General features: G+C 41.3%; 1 long non-coding RNA gene across 1 annotated transcript in view; it reads right to left on the bottom strand.

The window, feature by feature from the left end:
• The window catches only part of LOC145348334 (uncharacterized), a 49,821-nt gene that overhangs the window by 12,181 nt on the left and 15,957 nt on the right, over positions 1–21,683 (bottom strand). The window contains exon 2 of the long non-coding RNA XR_013887928.1: positions 668–792. This is a non-coding gene — a long non-coding RNA (uncharacterized LOC145348334). The remainder of the gene's footprint in view (positions 1–667; positions 793–21,683) is intronic.

Genomic DNA, 21,683 nt, shown 5'->3' with positions numbered 1-21,683 from the left:
TCACTCATCCTCTTCCTGCACAGGATGGTTGTCTTCTTCCCCAGGGTGTTAGCACTGACCACTGCCGTCACTGCCTCCCATGGTGGGCTAGTGATCTTGCTGGCTGGATTTCCTCGTGTATGTGGGTAGAGGACAATACATTGGGCCTCATAGGGCACCCAGGGAGGTGTTTGAAAACTTGAGGGTGGATTTCTTGGTAGCCATCACTTCCTGGCAACCTATGAAATGTGGCTGGTGTGTGCGAGGGCTGCTTTAAATGTAGCACCCAGATGTTTTAGCACTGAGGTGATGGTGTGGCGAGCGAATCAGAGGCTATGCAATACGGTGTGGAAAACACGGCAGAAACTGTTTGGCACTAAGTGCTGCCGACATTGTCGTTGGCAGATTGAACGCCACTTTACCCGCTCACCATCAGCCTTTGGGGATTTCCGGGACAATCTCACCCTGGGAAAGGTTTTAAACTTGGGTCTATTAACCATGTCACAGGTGCTTTCACCAAATATGTTCACCATCTGTATGTCGTCTGTTAACAGATAGGAAATAAGTCCTCTAATCCCAAATCAGAAATTCACCAATATTAGCGTCAGGCTTGAACACTCGAAAAATGTTCTCCAACTCCCAGCTTTAACAAAACCCAACTCAATTTGATTGGAGAAGAGGCACTTACCAGCAATGCAAAGTAATCAAGCAGGCAGGCGGATGACTTATCTCTGTCTTTACATGGAAATTTCTCCAAATTTAAGTGGATGGCAGTCAGATTTTGACAGCTTCTCTGTTCACTGCTCTGAACAACTAGAAGGTGAAAGGCAATCAGGTTAGAACAAATTTCTGAGCTGCTGCACTCTTTCTAATTCATCCTGCCAATGCTACTCTGAGTTAGACCTGTATGTAACATGTTCTTTAACTGGATCATCCCATCCACCCCTTTCAACCAATGAGCTTAATTGATGTTTTTTCTTTCTCCAACAGCTTCACCAAACATGCACGAATCAAATGTCAGATAAATACGGGGTCAGTGCAGATGTGGCCATTTCCCATCTTTGGTACATGACAATAACATCAAGTGCAGTAAAAACAATGCTTACTCGCAAAATTAACTGCAAATGTCCTTACTTGATTCGAAGCATTAAACTGAAGAAAATAAGGACATAAATAATTTCTAAAATATTGATCCAGTTGAAGGATTTAAGTGACATCAGGCCCAGCCAGGGAAAGCTCAATGATTTATACTGGTCACCTGATCCTACCAATAAACTGCTTTGCCAATGAGGTACTAGGTATTAATTGCAACATATGCTTAGATAGTAAATCTTCACTTTAAAGTATTCTTGCTGCTGTGCTCCCTGATGGTTCCATGATACATCTTGAATTTTCAAGTTGCGCAGTATTATAGAGTTGGAAAGGATGTAATACTGATTTAGGACATAGAACCAGATCATGTGCTAAATTATTATTCCCTTCCCCTTTTTTTTTCCATAACAGGAGGACATTTGTTGGAATATATTACATAATAATTAAATACTGCTTGCTTTAATTCAGTCAGCTAATTGCTAAATCAGTCTGACCTATTTCATATTCAATTTGCTGCTTTCATGCAAGTTCTTTGAAAGAACTAAGGAACTCTGTAGACATTATTTATAAAGGCAGTTAAATAGGTTTGTGTTTGTGTAGCCTAAAGTGTATTTGCCAACTTCTAAAGCATCCTCGAGCTACATTCCATCTAGATATCATCAACATTAAAGGTCAGTTATAGTTTTGCTGTGATGCCTCAATGTTGGATCTCAGCACTCGAGTCAGGATATCTTTTTTCACCCATTGTACTAGGTATTTACACTTCGTATCGTTGATGATTGAGGAATATAGACATGGATAGGAAGACCATCTGAAGAAACCTTCAGTCATCTCAAGATTGTAAATCCTTCACCTGTTGTGTTTATCTGTATGCAGGCCGCAGTGAAGAACGATGGAACTGAACTGTAAATGTTTGTTCCCAATTTCTAAGAAGTTTAAAGTTTTAAAATTTATTTATTAGGGTCACAACTCAACTTATGTTAATAATGCAATGCAATTACTGTAAAATCCCCTGGTCACCACACTCCAGCACATGTTCGGGAGAATTTAGCATAGCCAATGCATCTAACCAGTACACTTTATGGACATTGGGAGGAAACCGGAGCACCCAAAGGAAACCCACACAGATACAGGGTGAACATGCAGACTCTGCACAGACAGTGACCCATGCCAGGAATTGAACCCAGGCCTGGTACTGTGAGGCAGCAGTGCTACCCACTGTGCCACCATTGAAGTTAGTTTGGAACTGAGTATACGATTCAATACCAAACTTTTGACCTAACTGTGGTGGGATGGGGGGCAGGTACAGTCTGAGTCATTTCTGACCTGCCAACCAAATGCTGATTTATTGGAATTATTCCAAAACCAACATATGACATAATCACTGAATAATATCACTGCCCATTTGGGGGTATTCACAGGACTGGGCAGTGGATTGTACCATTGTTCTTTCACTCCTGAGAACCAAATTCAATTGAACCTGAAGAAAGTAAGTTATTTTTGCCATTCCAACACCCATTGGTTTTGGAATGTTTTAGCAATGTTTTAGTTCCCAATGGACACATCTCTGCAACATAAAAATGCCATTACATACAATGTTATTAACACTAACCTATCCCAGCATTGTGGAAAGACCAAAAGAAAGAAATTTTAAGTTATTGGCTCAACTCATCTTATCAAATTGTCACTGGTAATTAGGCCTACTTCACCCATTTTCCATCTGCTTTCCCTTAACCAGTGGTTTCTTATCAGTCTTGTTTAAAGCATACAATCAGCCCCAACCTTTGGAATACCGCGGCTGGGTCAGAAACCTGCCAAGGCTTCTGCAATGGCAACTCCCAAACCTACAACCTCAACTATCTAGAAGGGCGGAAAGGCATGGGAGTACCAATGCATGCAAGTTCCTCTCCAAGCCACTCAACTTGAAATATATGGTCGTTCCTTCATTGTCACTGGGTCAAGATCCTGGAACGAGTACCTTCACCACATGGAATGTAACAACTCAAGGAGGTGGCTCATCACCATTTTCTAAAGTAATCTAATCGGGATGGGCAGTGGAATGTTGGCCTTGACAGCACCTCAATGAATAAAGAACAAAGATTGTCCTGCATTCTAGCTGAGTGCCGTTCTATTTACAAAGCAACAAAGTAAACTGACACCCAAATAAAACAAATGTTCTTTCCTTACTTTGGATCAAAATTATTGCAGAGTAATTCAACACAACACTTAAATCTTGTACCCGTTATATACTATGTAGGAGGAAGGAAAGAACTACCTGAGACACAAGAAAATAGCATTTGGACAGGCGCTGGTATCTCTACTAATTCAAGTCTTGAAATTATACTGTGGGAACTAACGTAGGAATGCTTAAACAAATTGTCTCAAATTACTCTCTGCAATATTTTAGTGATGGTGATAAATCAATTAAAATAAATAGCTTGACATGGCATGGTGTTATTTCAGTTTCCTCGTTTACGATCTTAATTAATTTTGCCACTTAGCGAATACTGTCCTCCTTGCTGCTTCCATTGTAGAAGTTGACTAAGGCCAAAGAATAGCTTAAATCATCTCTCAGTTTAACAGCTGGAGAGAATAAGGTTCATTCCCTCATAGTTATGTCCTCCCAGAGAGATGCCCACCCCTCCTTTGCTCTTCAGCAATACAATCGTGCATCCTTCATTGCTTGCCTGAAGCAATATGGCTTCAGTGACTCTTGGTCTCAAAGAAGGTAGCTCATCTGTTGATGTGAGGTAAGTGATATGTTCATTCTTCCAGTTTATTACCAAGTGCCAAAGAATAATTACATTCCCCTCCTCTTCAAATGAGAGTAGTGGGTCTGCCCAAAGGGCGGGTTAGCTTTCTCACCTTCAAGTTGCCCCAAGCTTTTTTGATAATAAAGCTGCCTTTAAATCCAGTCCCTGTCAGCTTTTGAATAAAGGCATCCTTTAAATCATTTGTCATTGAGGCTGAGCCTTTCAAAGATCCCCACTAATTAAAAGTTTTATTCATGCCATTAGCAAGCAAGTGCAGGAAGGGAGAAAAAGTTTCAAGTTCTCTGGAGACAAAAAAAGGGAGGCATTTCCTGCTGCTTGATAATTTATGAGCGTGCTGACTTTTACAAAGCTCCAGATGCAGACAATGCACATCTTTTTTCTGCCTGCTAACAATTAGTAGCAAACACACTTTATAGATTTTTCACATCAAATAAATGACCCCGAAGTATATTTTCAAATTATGTACACACATAGATTTTTACAAGACATGGAGGAATCAATGTTATTTCAAAGCTTTTATACTTCATACCATCACCAACTTTGGAAACTGGCCTTGGTAACATTGAAGTTTCACTCCCAGTAAAATCATTAGTTTTATCTAAGACGCTGCTTCGTATAGAGGTCATCTATGTGCAGTATTGAAAAAATAAAATGTGCAGAGTATGTTTTCCTGCTTCTTGGATCATTCCATTACTGAGACCAAAACATAGCATTCTTTAAAGTTCCCCTCTCCCTGATGATTTAGAAAACACAATAAATGGTTGATGTGGCGTTGTCTCTGTCTAACTTCCTCCTTTTATCCAGCTCGATGCCCCTTGTAAAGTGTTCTGCGACATTTCTTTATGTGAGGAATGCCATAAAAATGCAAATTGTTATTGCTTGTACTCGGTTCCCTTGTGTGCAGCCCTGTGAGATTTTGTAGCCTGGATCGAGAATTTTTGCTTCCACTTCAAGATGGGCAGCGACGGTAATTAAAAGAGCAGAACAATGTTGCCATGCTCCTTTCAAAATATTCCACCACGGCGTATTACACCTAGTATCTGTAACTTACATTTTTATACCACCCAGGTAAAAAAATGCCTCATGGTGCTCAACAAAAGAAAAATGGATGCCAAACCTAACAAGGAGACATTAGAATGGGTGACCAAAATTCGGAGCGGAAAGATACATTTTAAGGAGGATTTTAAAGGAGAAGAGAGTGATGGAGAGTCATATGGAGTAGGGAAGGATTTCCTGAGCCTGGGACCTCAAGGGCTGGTAGCCTGATTACCAGTTAGGCAGAAAAAGACCAGAGACACAGGAGGCCAGATGAATGGAGAGCTCAGTGGTAGAAGTGGGTGTAGTATTAGTGGAGGTAACAAAGAAAGGGAAAAGAAAGGCCATAGCAGGATTTAAGGATCAAATTTGATGCATTGAGGAATTGGATCCAATGCAAGTCAGCAAGGGTATTGTTGATGAGTGGGCAGAATTTGGTTTGGGACATTGTATTGGCAGCAGAGTTTTAGATCAACTAAAGTTTACGAACAATGGATGTTAGAAGGCCAGTCAGGAGAGCATTGGCATAATCAAATCTGGGTGGGAAAGACATGGTTGAGGGCTTCAGCGGAAGATGGGTGAAAGTAATGGTGGAGAGGTACAGAGATGGACAGAGGCAGCCTTTGTGCTGGAGAGTAAATAAGGAAGGAGTTTGTACTATCAGGAGATAGATGTTGTTAGTGTGCACCTCACATTGCTTTTGGGTCTTGGAAGCACCTATCTAAATTGGGAATGCCTGAGCCATCTGGGAGGTACAATGTAAAACATCATGTTTCATTGACACAATGAAATAACGTGTGTAAAAGATGGAATACACTTTTATCACAAAGGGGGATGGCAGCTGAGGAGAAACAAACAAATGCCCAGATCATAGAGTCATAGAGGTTTACAGCATGGAAACAGGCCCTTCGGCCCAAATTGTCCATGCCGCCCTTTTTTTTGAAACCCTAAACTAATCCCAATTGCCCGCATTTGCCCTGTATCCTTCTCTACCCATTGTACCCATGTAATTATCTAAATGCTTTTTAAAAGACAAAATTGTACCTGCCTCTATTACTACCTCTGGCAGCTTGTTCCAGACACTCACCACACTCTGTGGGAAAAAAATTGCCCCTCTGGACACTTCTGTATCTCTCCCCTCTCACCTTAAACCTTTTAGACTCCCCTACCTTTGGGAAAAGATAATGACTATTTATCTGATCTATGCCCTTCATTATTTTATAGACCTCTGTAAGATCACCTCTCAGCCTCCTACGCTCCAGAGAAAAAAGTCCCAGTCTATCCAATCTCTCCTTATAACTCAATTCCTTAAGTCCCGGTCGATCTGTGGCCTTTTGGACAATTTGAACTTCAGAGAATCCCGCTACTTTTCCCGCTGGTAGACCATCCTCACAGTGTTGGAAGTGTCCCCCTCGCACTGTGTTTTGGCACATGCCTGTTACATGTAAATATTGCAGGCTTTGACTTGGCGGATGTTGACTGGAAGGTCTGAGAAGAGTTGTTTCTGTCCCAGATGTTATCTGCATGCAGCAGGTCACACAATTCCATTGCAGCCTGTCTCGTGAAGCACAAGTGGCAAATATATTTCTTTGCTACAACAGAGACTGCATTTCAAAAATTCCTTATTGGCTGTAAAGTGCTTTGAGATGTCTAGAGTCATGAAGGGCACCATTTGAATACATTTTTTTATGCACATATTTCCTGGTCTATATGGTGAAGATTTCCCTTGCTAGAAGTCCTGGAGTGGTGTAGGATGCAAAACAACCTTCTCACAACTAAATAATATGACACTAAGGGAGCACTAAAGAAATTTCCACTGTTGACATTTTATATGATTCCAGTAATAATCAAGATAATCCCTGCCCAATAAACAATAATCCCTGCTGCAGGGAAAAGCCTGTGAATTATAGGCTGGTGAGCCTAGTGTCTATAGTGGGTAAGTTGTTAGAAGGTACTCTGAGAGATAGGATTTACAGGCATTTAGAGACACAAGGACTGAGTAGGGACAATCAGCATGGCTTTGCGAGTGGAAAATCACGTCTCACGAATTTGACTGAGTTTTTCTGAAGGCGTAACCAAGAGGTAGACAAGGGCAGTGCAGCTGACGTTGTCTACATGTGCTTTAGCAAGGTATCGCATGGTAGGTTGTTGCATAAATTTAAATCTCATGATCCGGAATGAGGTAGCCAACTGATACAAGACAGGCTTGATGACAGAAGATAGAGGGTGGTTGTAGGGAATTGTTTTTCAAACTGGAGACCTGTGACCAATGATGTGTCTCTGTGATGAGTGCTGGGTCCACAGTTTATCATTATCATTTATATTAATGATAATGTTTAATGATTATGTTTATCAAAATCATTTATATTAATGATTTGGATGAGAATTTAGAAGGCATGGTTAGTAAATTTGCAGATTACACCAAAACTGGTGGCATAGTGGACAGTAAAGGAGATTTCTAGGATTCCAGCGGGATCTTGACCAATTGGGCCAGTGGGTTGGTGAATGGCAGATGGAGTTTAATTTAGACAAATGCGAGGTGATGCATTTTGGTAGGTTGAACCAGGGCAGGACTTACTCAGTTAATATTAAAGCATTTGGGAGAGTTAGAGAACAAAGACATCTAGGGTTATAGGTTCATAGCTCCTTGATATTTCTTATGTTCTTATGTTCTTATGATAGTGGAGTCTCGGGTCAGAACATTGAATACAGGACTTGTTCATTTGTCAGAACGTTGAATACAGGACTTGTTCATTTGTCAGAACATTGAATACAGGAGTTGTGACATCTTGATATTGGTAAGACCACACTTGGAATATCGTGTACATTTCTGGTCACCCTATTATAGAAAGGATATTATTAAACTAGAAAGAGTGCAGCAAAGATTTACTAGGAAGCTACTGGGCCTTGTTGGTCTGAGTTATAAGCATAGGCTGGATATACTGGGTCTTTTTTGAATGGAGTGTAGGAGGCTTAGGGATGATCTTATAGAGGTCTATAAAATCATGGGGGGCATAGATAAGGTCAATATTTTTTCCGGAAGGTAGGGCAACCTAAGACTAGAGGGCATAGGTTTAAGATGAGATAGGAGAGATACGAAAGGATCTAGAGGGGCAATTTTTTACACAGAAAGTGGTGAGTGTCTGGAACGACAGAGGTAATAGTAGAGGCGGGTGCCATTTTGTATTTTAATAAGTATTTTGACCGTTACATGGGTACGATAGGTGGAGAGGGATAGGGGCCTAACATGGGCAACTGGAAATAGCTTAGAGGTTAAAATCTGGACAGCATGGACAAGTTGGGCCAAAGAGTTTGTTTCCGTGCTGTAAACCTCTATGACTCTAGAATAAGAAGCATGTACTAGGAAACTAAGTATATAAATATAGGAAGCTGTTACGACTGCGTGAGAAGACAAACTGCTTTTTTCAGCCTCCTTAGTTGATTGCAACAAAGGTTTTCCAAAGGTATTTTCCCCATAGTTGCCTTTTCCAATTCAAATTTTGAATAATGAACAAATCAAACCAGGTTTGGTTACTAAACCCAAGAAGTACTGACACACACACACACACACACAAAAGAAAAGTTAGAGTCCAAAGATAAGTTAAACAAATATATGATTAAGTCCTTTGCTTGTCCTTGAGGCAGGGATTATTGAACCTTGCAGCTGAAGTTAGATAATCTCTTTCTAAATTCCTTGAGTTGAATTGAAATCCAGGTAACTGCATCTTATTGGAGACAATTTCCTTCCTTTTAATTCCATGATCTGGCTTTCTGAAATCAATGGAGTTTTCCTCAGTTTTTTTTTCTGATGAAGGTACACCGGACAGAATAATGGGGGTCCCATCCCCCATCCCCACCCGGGGCATCCCACACTTCACATCAACCACCTGTGATGCACAGTGGAGTGGACTAATCATGGCCGAGTAGGATCTCTGCCTTCTTTGGGGTGAGGTGTCACCCTCTGGAGTTGCCAAACAATCTGTTTCCAGAAGTTCCAAGAAGGCCTCAGTGGCCATCCCCAGAACTGCGACTAAAGAAAGGAGACCAAGGCCTTGGATCTCCAGAGCAGGTAGATCTGGGTACTTGGGCAAGGAGGGTTTGGGAAGGTTCGGGAGAAGAGCAGTGGAAGGGGAGAGCATGAGTTTAAGTGAGGGAGTGGGTAGGAAGAGAGGGAAATTCAACCTGGGAGGGGAGGAGGGGGACACTGCACCAATGGACAGCAACCAAAGAGTGATTTGTCTCCCCCTCCTTAATATCTTCCTTTCAAGAGTCCCTTTTTTTGAAGTGACCTTCACATCCCCCAGGTCAGAAATTCCATGCAACATGTCTGCAGTGGATTCTGTACAGGAAGTTTCCAGAAAATTAGTCAATTTATAATACCAGATAACAAGTGACTGGTGGTAGCCATCTTTAGTCAGTGACTTTTGTGGTATTTTAAAGAAAAACATGTCCTCTTTAAACAGCTCAATATGTTTTTTTGGATTAGCTGATGAAGTTATAGGTTGATCTCACTCAGTCACAATTCCCCATTGTTGAGTTGAAGCCAGTCAACAAAAATAATTGATGCATGGATTAAAGCTCAACAAGTGAAACAGAAACTACTTTTGACTCAAACAAGAAACCCATTCAGGCAAGGTGCCAGGTTAATGTGGACAGCTGTATGTGTTGTGTACTGAGCTGAACCCAAGGAACCTCAGCTTGGACTGAATGTTAAAAAGTAACTTACTTAGTTGAGGTTTGCTCAAGTCACCGCCATGAGTGACTTGAATCTGGCAAAAGGCAAAGAACCAGAACCTCCTGCTGTTTGATCGATTTTATATATAGGCAAACAGAGTGCCACCTTCAGACGTATTTTGCCAGAATGATTTGAGTCTGGACCTAAGTGCAGCAGAAAGTGCGCACCAACTTGTGACAATTTGGTTTATTTATTAGTGTCACAAGTAGGCTTACATTAACACTGCAATGAAGTTACTGTGAAAATTCCCTAGTCACTATACGCTGGCGCCTATTTGGTTACATTGAAGGAGAATTTAGCATGGCCAATGCACCTAACTAGCACATCTTTCGAACTGTAGGAGGAAACTGGAGCACCTGGAGGAAACCCATGCATACACAGGGAGAACATGCAGACTCTGCACAGCCAGTGACCCAAGTTGGGAATCAAACAAGAGCTCCTTGACACTGTGAGGCAACAATGCTAACCATTGTGCCACTGTGCTGCCCATTTATTCATACCTGTTATTGGGAATTAGCAAGGTGCATGTATCCTACGCTATATGAATGTTGTAAGAAGTCTCATGACACCAGGTTAAAGTCCAGCAGGTTTATTTGGTAGCAAACACCACTATTTTCGAAGCACTGCTCCTTACCTGGCAAAGGAGCAGCGCTCCGAAAGCTAGTGGCGTTTGCTACCAAATAAACCTGTTGGACTTTAACCTGGTGTTGTGACACTTTTTACTGTGTTTATCCCAGTCCAACGCTGGCATCTCCACATCATGATTACTATATGAATGTTGCCATAAATATAGTTGGCCACAAATGCTGCGTTACAGGAGTCAGGTGAGTTTATAAATGTCTTTGTTTATTTAACACAAATTGATCCAAAGCATTACATTGCTACAAATGCGCACAAGTAGTGAATATGCTTGGGAACCAGAATAGCAGAATCAAACAATGGAAAACCTAGACTGGGGCAGTTAAGAATGATTGAAGACTGATTCGCACTTGTAGCTGGGAATTGCAATCCACCCAGTCAACGTAAAGCCATTTTGAGGCCCAGGTCTTATTTGCATGCAGCTGGCAAGCTCCATGCATCAATACAACATCACCCTGAGGCAGAGAATAACTGGGGTAGGGACGGGGGTTGGGGGGGGCGGTGGCAGGCCGTGTGATGGGTTTGAGTTCCAGAAAATTACAAAATATTCTTTGCATTTGTTTCTGGGCTTCCACCCATATGTATCTTAACATTTGCAATTAGGATACAACATTTGTCATCAGCCCTGAATTTGCATATTAGAAGTAGCCTCCCTCCATGAAACAGGTCAGTACACTGTCTTCCATTTGCACAAGTTACTGTGTGTGGGAGTGCAATTGATTATCCGATAATCAATTGTACAATGGTAGAGACCCTTACAATTTTAAATTACAAACTCCACCATGCACCCCCTCCACCAATGGTGATGATGTTGGGCCTAAGTAACATGCTGCCATTCTTAAGTCTGAAATTTCTACAACAACAATGATGTGATACACTGCCCACTTCAAAAAGACTTGAAGTTGGATGGTTGCTGTCTCTAAAATCCCACCCTGGTGAGAAACTGGAGGATTGGCTCTGCACAATCGTTCCTGGCCTTAGAGCTGATGTTTCTCAAATCACTGCCATTCCCTTGCCTGTAACTCTCGGCACCCAACAGGGAAAGAAAATGGGTGAGCACAGGCTCTCATTGGTAGAATGGGATTGATTATCTTTGACACACAGACAGGAGCACCTGGGTTTGCTGCTCACTGAAAGCAACGAGGAGCTGATTCACATGCCCACTTGCAGCAGAAAACCTTTATATGTTCAGTAGCTACAGCATCATGAAGTAGAACTAGAGCTGGAAGATAAGACACAAATACACATTCCACAAGGGGCAGGCCCAGACACACATCACATTAACATGCAGTATTATTGGACTAGCGTTATCAATAAATTCACAACACATTACTGTCAATGTTTAGTTTTGAAATTAATGGTTTCCACATTAACAGGGCTACTGAGGGGATACATAAAATAACTGTCAAATGTTGGAAATAAGAGCAAATCCAACAATATCTGTAAAGAGCATGTTACCACCTCTGGTAACCATTTGTCAGAACAGCAAGATGTTGGGCATGAGAAATAAATGCTTGTGTGCCTCTTTAATGGCTATATTGTGCAGTGTGTAGCACACCACCAACATTTTGCCAACTCTCAGGGGCCTATTGTAGAACACTCCCACAGTGATCGAAACAGCTCGAGCATTGTTTGAGATGTTTGCTCAATGAGGTTCTTGTTTCTCTAATGTTTTCTGTTGTATGTCTTTCGTTAGGCAACATCGAGGTTTCGTAGAAATGCCACAGGCCATGCTTTGAGAGAGTAACTCAAGAGCCAACCATTCAACTTGCCTAATCTAGAAAAAGTAAGGAATTCATGATTCCTTTATATTATGGCGCTCCCTAGAAATATAATTATTCACAGGCATAATTATTAAGTGGTGGTTGTAGCCGATTTGGATTATCATCAACTGGGAATAAATACCAGTAAAGCATTGAACAGGTGTAGGTGCAGTCAATGACACCTATACCCCAGGGAAGATCAGCCTCTCTCTCCTGCAAGAAGTGATTTGGGTGCCAAACATGTCAAAACAAGGTTGAGGGTAATGGACTGAAAATTATTTGTGACAAAAATGTTGTTGCCTTTCAAATGCAAATGGCAATAATGTTGGGTGCCATCATTAGTTTTACTGCTAGCGCTGTCATATTTGGCTTCCTTCCCCATTGGTGCGCAGTTACCTCGGGTGTCACGAAGATCTATCTTTGGGCACCCTTCAGTTCCCTCCACAAACTCCTCTCCCATGTCACCAATTCTATCCCTGGCAATGGTCCCAGGCAGGCTGTATGCTCGCTCTTATTTATGACCCTGAGCTTTCAGTCACATATCTAATTTATCACTAAGGCCACATATTTCCACTGCTATAATATCATATGAACATACAAACATTGGAAACAGGCGCAGAATTAGAGCATTTGGACCTTCATTCAATCAGATCATGGCTAATCTGTTTGTGTTTCGTGTTCTACATTCCCAACTACCACCTCCCCATTTCCCCTCCGCCCACCTCACCCTGATTAACTTTTGATTCCTTGCCCAACAAGATTCTATCTACTCTGCCTTAACATATTTAATGACCCCCCTCCCCACTTGCACTGCCTTCTGGGACAGAGTTCCAAGGTTGCACAACCCTCAGAGAAAAAGAATTATCCTAATCTCTGTCCTATAAGGGCTACGTCTAATTTTAAAACATGCCCCTTAGATCTGGATTCACCCACAACAGGAAACATCCTTTCCATGTCAAACTTACCAAGGCCATTCAGGACTTCACATACACATATGTCCCAGTGAACTCACCTTTTGGTCTTCTAAACTCCAGTAGAGACAAGCCCAACCTGTCTAACCGTCCCTCATAAAACACTCATTCATTCTAGTCATCAATCTAGTAAGCCTCCTCTGAACCACTTCCAATGCATTTACACCCTTCCTTAAATAAGGAGACCAAAACTGCACATATGTGAGATGTGGGATAGAATTTTCCCGTCCAGTCGGGCCTGGAAATCGTAGAGAACGGGACATGGACCATGCAAGATCCATTGACCTTGGGCAGGATTTTCTGATCATTGGGTGAACGCAGCCAGAAATTTTTGTGCCTCTTGCACTAGAACACCTAGATACCTCTGCACCTTGGAATTCTGCAGTCATTCTCCGTTTAAGTCATCCTCTGCTTTTTTATTCTTCCTACCAAAGTGAACAAATTCACATTTATCTGCATTATATTCCAGACGCCAGATTTTTGCTCCTTCATTCCACCTATCTGTATCCCTTTGAAAACGCTTGACGTCTTCTTTACAACATACTTTTTTACCTATCTTTGTGTCATCTTCAAATTTAGCTACCAAGCCTTCACTCCTTTTGTCTAAGTCTTTGATGTAAATTGTAAAAAGCTGAGGTCCCAGCACATACCCCTGTAGAACTTCACTGATCACATCCTGCCAATTGGACAAAGATCTATTTATGCATACTCTTAGTCTTCTACCAACCAGCCAATCTTCTATCTATGCTAGTATGTTATCCCCTACGCCACAAGCTTTTATTTTCTGACACAACTTTCATGGCACCTTATCAAATGCCTTCTGCAAATCCAAATACAGTATGTCTACAGGTTTCCCTTCAACCACAGCACAAGTTACTCCTTCAAAAAAAGCTAATAAATTTGTTAAAAATGATTTCACTTCACATAACCATGCCGAGGCTTCCCAATTACATGGAATTTCTTTAAGTACCCAGCTATAACCTGCTTAATGATCAGTTCTAACACCTTCCCAATGATAGGCATCAAGCAAACTGACCTATGTTTTCCTGTTTTCTGCTTTCCTCCCTTCTTGAATAAATGGTTATATTTGCTACTTTCCAAGCATGTGGAACCTTTCCAGAATCTTGGAACTTTTGGAAAATTAACACCAAGGTATTTACCTCGTTAAGTACCTCTTTCAAGACCCTTGGGTGAAGTTCAAAGGGACCCAGAGACTTGTCAGCCCACGGTTCCATCAGTTTGCTCAGTATATCTTTCATCTCTGCATGGCCTCAAATCTTCAACTGCTGAAATCCTCACACATGCCTTTGCTATCTCCAGGTCTAACGCTTCTCATGCACTCTCTTGGCCATTAGTGAACTTGAGGTCATTCAAAACTCTGCAGTCTGTGCCTTACTTGCACCAAATTCGATTCCCATATCTCCCCTGCCCTCGCTCACCTATACTGACTCCTCAATTTTAAAACTCTCATCGCTGTCTTCAAATCCCTCCAACAGCCTCGCCCCTCCTATCTCCATCATCTTGCCCAGGCCAACGACCCTCCAAGATATCTGTGTTCATCAAATTCTTGCCTCTTCAGCATCCCAGGTCAGGAAAATTTAATTAAAATACAATCAAAATACATGGCATCGTCCTGTCCCCCCTTCACCCACCCACACAAGAGGTAGAAATCAAAGAGATTTAATGGAAGTTGAGGAATGCAATAAAACAAAGCTGCTACAAAAGCAGCTAGCCTACATCAGTTCAAAAGTTTCCCCTGTTAGTTACTGCTCTAGAAAACTCAACACTTTGGTTTGCTTGCGGAATGATCTTTAATCTGACTAGCCCACCACATCTAAGGGTTGGACTTAACGGTTAGAGTTATTTGAAATAAGGTAGACTTAAAATTTTATTGTTCTGGTGGTTGTGTGGTATGTGATTTTGTCCACCACAGATTTCCTAGCCAGCAACACCCACTCCCACCCCGCCACCACCACCACCCGTAGCCTCTCCAACATCCCCAGCTAGATCATTGGCTGTATAAGCCTGAAACACTGGAATCACCTCCCCACACCTCTTTGCCTGTCTACCCTGCTCTCCTTTAAAATGCTCCACACATTCTCCTCACCCAAAGGTTCTTGGAAGTTCAGTGTGAAATATCATCTTGTTACACCCCTGTGAAGACCATGTTCCATTTTACTACATTAAAGGCACAATGTGAAAACAAGTCCTTTTCATTCAGGAATCACTGGCTGGGCCAGCATTTATCACCCATTCCTAATTCCCCTTGAATTGAGTGGTTTGCTAGGCCATTTCACAAGCATTTCAGAGTTGTTCACATTGTTGTTGTGTTTAAGTACCTATAGGATAGCTTATCAATTGAATGTTCTACTAGGCAGCTGCATATTGATTTCTAGGAATACATTATGGGTGGCACAGCACCAGGGACCTAGGTTTGATTCCTGCTTGGGTCTCTATCTGTGTGGAGTTTGCATGTTCTCCCCGTGTCTGTTTGGGTTTCCTCTGGGTGCTTCGGTATCCTCCCACAGTCCAAAGACGTGCAGATTAGGTTGATTGACCATGTTAAATTGCCCTGTAGTGTCAAGGGATTAGCAGGTAAATATGTGGGATTACAGGGATAGGGCCTGGGTGGGATTGTGGTCGGTGCAGACTCAATGGGCCAAATGGCCTCCTTCTGGATTGTAGGGATTCTATTCCATGATTATAAATCATAATGATTAGATAATAGATTGTAGGTTTTGTAATCAATGGAAGTACCTCAGTATCATGAAACTTTATTGTTGTTAGGTGTTAGCTTACTACATGTTAGAGTGATAGCAATCTCAGTGTATATTACTATCCCATTTCTGGATTTTTGTAACTGTTTTTCCACAAAAAGAAATTGGGGAAAAGTGCCTTTGCATTTTGAGATTTTAAAGGCAACTCTCGTGAGTTTCAAAAATATGAGTGGGATTCTCTGGTCCCGCTAGCGGCACGTCCCCAGCCGTGGGTTACCCAGTGGCATGCGGTGGCTTCAATAAGAATTCCCATTGACAGTGGTGGAACCGGAAGATCCTGCCGCAAGAAAACGCTGAGGAACGTCAGCAGGGGCTGAAGGTCCTGTTCCTGTGCTGTACTGTTCTGTGTTCAGAGATCTCTACCATAATCAGCAGTAACAATGGTAATCATGTTAACCTGAAGCTGCTTTGCCCAGACATTAAACAATACGTTATTTAAGTACCGATTTTAATTTGGGGCGAGAATAGTTCTTGCAGGGTGAGAGCATGAAGCTTGAAAGGTTTTACCTCCTGGACTTCATTTTACATGGCTCGATTGTAGGAGGAGGCTAAAGCTTCTGCCTCTGGATTCCTGGCAAAGTAAGTATGAATTGGGGCCCACGAGGAGGGCGATGTTTGGTATGACAAGTCTGTGATGTTTGACAGAGTGGAGGATCTGGAAAGTGATCCTCGTAATATGTTTTAAATGTTAAAAAAACACACCTACCTCGGCTTCGATTAGTTAGTTTTCACTGTAGTCAGACCTGTAGGTGAAATGCTGACAATCTGATGTCTCAATGCCATCAGTTACATTAGGCCCCTAATGGAGAAGATAGCCTTCTTAATTCTCAGGCAACTGGATATGGGTGGTAAGTACATGTACCCCTCCCCATGGGCCCCAATCCAAAGATACTTGGCCAGGGACCCATTTTGTGTCCCCCAGGCAGAAGCTTTACCTTTGTTCTATGGTTAAGCCATGTAAAATGAGGTCCAAAAGTTAAAATCTTCCAAATTTCATTCCCTCAGCCTAGAAGAACAATTTGACTTGAAATCAGCACTTAACGAATTGCTTGATGTCTGGGAGAAGCAAATTTGGATAAACATAGTTCCCATTTTTAGTGTTAAGAATGTGCCATCTTACATCCCCTGACAGTACCATTTATTTACAGGCCTATTTTAAATCTAGTCCTTGAAAATGTTTGGGTTTTCACAAAGGCTTCTCTTACCACAATGAACAACATTTTCAGCCTTTCCCATCAGCGGGATCTCTTTTGGTCCCATTGATGGCAATCCCCCACCTCCTCGCAGCACATTCCCCAGTGGTGGTGGGTGCAGGACATGTGAAGCCCTGTAGACATCGGTGGGATTGGAAAATCCTGCCACTGGCCAATGGCAGATGGCCTCTGCCACTGGGAAATACCTCATCGGTGTCTGGAAAAGCCCAACTAACGCTTGAAAACACTTTGATCTGTGTTGGTACATGGAAATGTCAGACTTTCTAACAGGTTCAACAAATATATTTACAATGTTTTTGGAATTAATTTGATTTAAGGCAATTCATGTCCTGCTTAATTTATTGTTAAATTATATGAACTTCCTGTTTAGCTAGGTATGGATGAAAGCACGACTTACGGCATTAGATTTACTAACTGCATAAAGTCCCCATTATCCTGAAAAGTTAAAGTCAAGACATGAGTCACTATATTTATTTGGCCAACTATGTTCCTCCTTATTAAGCAAGGAAAACGGATTAAAGGGTTTCAGAATAAAAGGCATTTAAACAGTCAGACAGCAAACTACTGCAACAGGATAAATGAAATAGTGGCTGTGACAGAACATGGGGGATTATTCTCTTTTTAGACAAGTAAGACAACCCACCAATGTGGAAAATATTCTCTATTTTGTATCAATTCAAGCTAAGCAATACTAATCATACATTTTTTGTGGAAGAAAAATAGATCAATGATTCAAATCAAATATCACTTTATCTACTTTTACCTCAAAAAGGCTTCTTCAACAATATCTTTCCAACCTGTGATCTCTACCAGCCAGAAGGACAGCAGATACATAGGAACACCACCACCTGCAAGTCCCCACCAAGTCAGGATGGTACATGACTTGGAAATTTATCTCAGCTCCTTCATTGTGGCTAGGTCAAAATTCTGGAACTCCCATTCAAGTAATACTATACACGTACCTACCCAACCTGGACTCCAGTGGCTCATAAAGGTGGCTCACTACTACTGTCTCAAGGACAATTAAAGATGACAATAATTGCTAGGCTTCCCAGTAATGCCCACATCTCGTGAATTAATACATTTCAATAAATCTGTGAAATTGGAGAAAGACAGGTACAAAATAACTGAGCACCAGGTTTGGATTGCCAAGGGATGCAACTGAACTTTAAGATTGGAATTCTCCAGCCCCGCCTCCCACCCGGTTTTCCTGTGGTGGAAACAGCGAGCCACCAGGGAGATTTTCCGGTCCTGCCAAAGTCAATGGAAATTTGGATGGTTTGCCAGCCCTGCCGTTGGGGCACTGCCATGAAAGGCAGCTGGTAGGGCTGGAAAATTCTGCCTTAAGGTATTGTACAAGTAGATATAGGGCAGTGTGATTCAGCTCCATAGAAATATGAGCTGCTTCATAGGGAGAGACTGAAGTTAGTAAACTTGGCAAGGCCCATACGCCAGGCCCAATTTTCCAGTGATTTCACAGAAGAAAGTGAATACGCAAAGCCCACAGTCATAAAACATTACTGCAGTTGACTGTAGGCTTTCCATCCTTGGAGCTGAACCCATTGTTTAAATTAAAGCATTACGCAAGGCTTCTTTGGATGTAACTCTGAACTGTAATTTGTTTATTTTTAGTGAAAAAGCTGCATTTTACCGTTATTTTCTCTATTTTGGAAATATTTTAATGAGGCTCCAACCAATTGCGGAAGAGACATTGGCTGCTGAAAATGAGGCCTGCTCAAAAATCACTTCAGGCAGGCCTTCAGTGAGGATTTTATAAAGTTTCTATTTAAAATTCTGATCGACTGTTGTCCAATTCATGCTGAAAAATCGGGCAGTAGAAAGCTGGAAATTTGGGCCTGATAATTGTCAGCCCTCATATATAAACTCTTTTCTGTTTTGATTAATAGTCAGTGAAATGGAATTGAAATATTTACCCCCCCATCCTTTCAAGTTTAGATTTTCTCCAGAACGAATTCCAAATGGAATACGCGTTGACTGAAAACCAATATTTTTCTTCTTCCTCCAAGCACAAAGTGCTGTGTGTCTCTTACTTCTAATCTAATTGACAATAAGATCGATTTATCATTTTTGCCTCTTTTTGACTATTTCCTGCTACTTCAACAAATATATTTATGATGTTTTTGAATTTAATTTGATTTAAGACAATTCATGTCTGCTTAATTTATTGTGAAATTATATGAACTTCCTGTTTAGCTAGGTACGGATGAAAGCACGATTTACGGCATTAGTTATACTAACTGTATAAAGTCCCCATTTATCCTGAAGGGCAAAAGTCAAGAAATGAGTCACTATATTTATTTGGCTAACTATGTTCCTCCTTATTAAGCAAGGGAAATGGATTAAAGGGCCAGCCATGATATCTGTGGCTTAACTAACTCCAGGTCTTATTCATTCAGTAGGATCAGGATTTATACACTATTCGCAGTGTTTGTTGCATAACTGAGTCAACAGCTTATTCAACTTGGACAGGATTAAAACATCATTCAACATGATGTGTGCTAGAAGCACTGACTTTTTATTTATCTAGCAGGATAAGTGTTACTGCATGTGAGGAAAGGGTTGGAAACCTCCAACCTCATCCACAGCTGGGATTCTCCGGTGTCGCTACAGTGAATGATGTTTTGGCTGAACGTTGAATTCTCCATTCTTACTGGTAGCGGAGCAGTTATGAACAAGATCGGAGAATCCTGTCCAAAATGAAAAGCCCCATATTTCATGATTTTGCTTACACACTTAACATTCTCATTCTGATACAAGTAACTTCAGTGAATGGATGATGACCAGAGCCAACTCGGTAAACTCACTGAATGGTACCCACTTACAATAACAATTTTCACTTAAAAATTGCCTTTAACATGACAAAATTTTCACAGCATTGAACAAGAGCAGAGATAAGTGAGCATGAAGAAATTAGGGGAAAGGCTATGTGAGCCAATTCAAAATACAGTGAAAGCTGGGGACAAATGTAGCAAGTTGGACGCGTTTTGGAGAAGAATTCTACAAAATGAATGTTCTAACATCAATGACAGATCAGATGGAGGGAGAGAAGGTGACACTATATCACACTTAGAAGACTGAAGAATATGAGTTCAGCTGCTGGGGTGTTGGAAGTTGTAGAAGTAAAAGTGGAATTTGTAAATAATATTGAAGAACTTGAAGAGATGCACTGGAACTGTTGGAATCGATGGTGTCAAAAATAATTGGAGACAAGTAGGATTTAGCAGTGGGTCGAGTAAGGCAATGAAACATTGGATGAGTTGAAATCGTAGTTTATTTTCTCTCTATTACCTTCTTAGTTTTCCTTTGCTGGATTCTGAATTTATCCCTGTTACTGACTTTTGCCTCCTTGTATGTTTTTCCTTTCAACTTCATGCTCTCTTTAACTTCCTTAGTTAGCCATGGTTGGTTTATCCCTCCCTTAGAATCTTTGCTCCTTACTGGGATTTTTTTTTTGCTGAGTCATGAATTAACTCCTTCAATGTCTGCTTACTTACCGTCTTTCTTGCTAATCTATCTTCCTAGTTCACTTTGGCTAACTCTACCTTCATTTCATTAGCTTATTGTGATCCTGCTAATCTATCTGCCCAATCCACTTGAGCTAACTCTTATCCTCATTTCATTGTAGGTCCCTTTATTTAAGTTAAACACCGCTGTTTCTGACTGAAGTTTCTCACTCTCAAACTGAATATTACATTCCATCAGCACTTCCTCGGAAATCTTTCACTCTGAGGTCATTTATTAAACCTGCCTTATTACCTATTATCAGATCCAAAATAGCCTGTTTCCTGGTCCTTTCCATGACCTATTGTTCTAGGAAACTATCCCTAATGCACTCTATGAATTTGTTGCCATAGTTACTCTTTCCAACTTGATTAACCTAATCAACATGAAGATTAAAGTCACTCACAATTATTGCTCGATTCCTTTTCCACGCTCCTATTATTTTTTGATTTATACCCCTACCTACAGTGTGGCTACTGTTTGGGTGTCTATGCACTACTCCTACTACTAACATTTTTTACCTGCACCCAAATGGACTCCACATCATCCAAGCTGAGATCATCTCTCACAATTGACCTCATTTCATCTCTAATTAACAGTGCAACCACACAAACTTTTTCTTCTTTCCTGTATTTCCAAAAGGTCAAATATCCCGGGATATTAAATTCCCAGCTTCAATCTTTTAATCACGGGTGGAATTTTACAGCCTCGCTCAGGTGAGACTGTGAAATCGCAGCCGAGGCCAAAGGAGATTTCCATTCTGGGAACCTTGCCCACCCGGAATTTGGCCCATGTCGGTGTAATGACCAAAAGATCACATCTATTTACCTCAATTTGCACTAACAAGTCATTTACCTTATTCTGAATGCTTCAGGCATTAAGATGCAAAGCCTTCAGACATGCCTTTTTACAACTTCTAAGCAACCTAATTTTTCTTTGTACCATGGCTTTATGATGCCTCTCACCCTTGGTTACCCTGTTTACTGTTTTTGCATTTTACTGTTCTTACTTTTATTACGATGTCTGTTTTCCTTTCCCTTGTCACCCTGCTTATGTTCCCATTCCCCTGCTGTTCTAGTTTAAGCCCTTGCCAACTGCACTAATAAATACCCCAGAACATCAGCCCAAGTCCTGCCCAGATGTAACTTGTCCAGTTTGTACTGGTCCCACCTCCCCCAGAAC

Source organism: Carcharhinus amblyrhynchos, chromosome 9 (assembly GCF_965287045.1).
Source record: "Carcharhinus amblyrhynchos chromosome 9, sCarAmb.v2.hapA, whole genome shotgun sequence".
NCBI lineage: Eukaryota > Metazoa > Chordata > Chondrichthyes > Carcharhiniformes > Carcharhinidae > Carcharhinus > Carcharhinus amblyrhynchos.
Note: the sequence above shows the minus strand (reverse complement) of the source record. Positions and strands in the feature narration are given on the sequence as shown.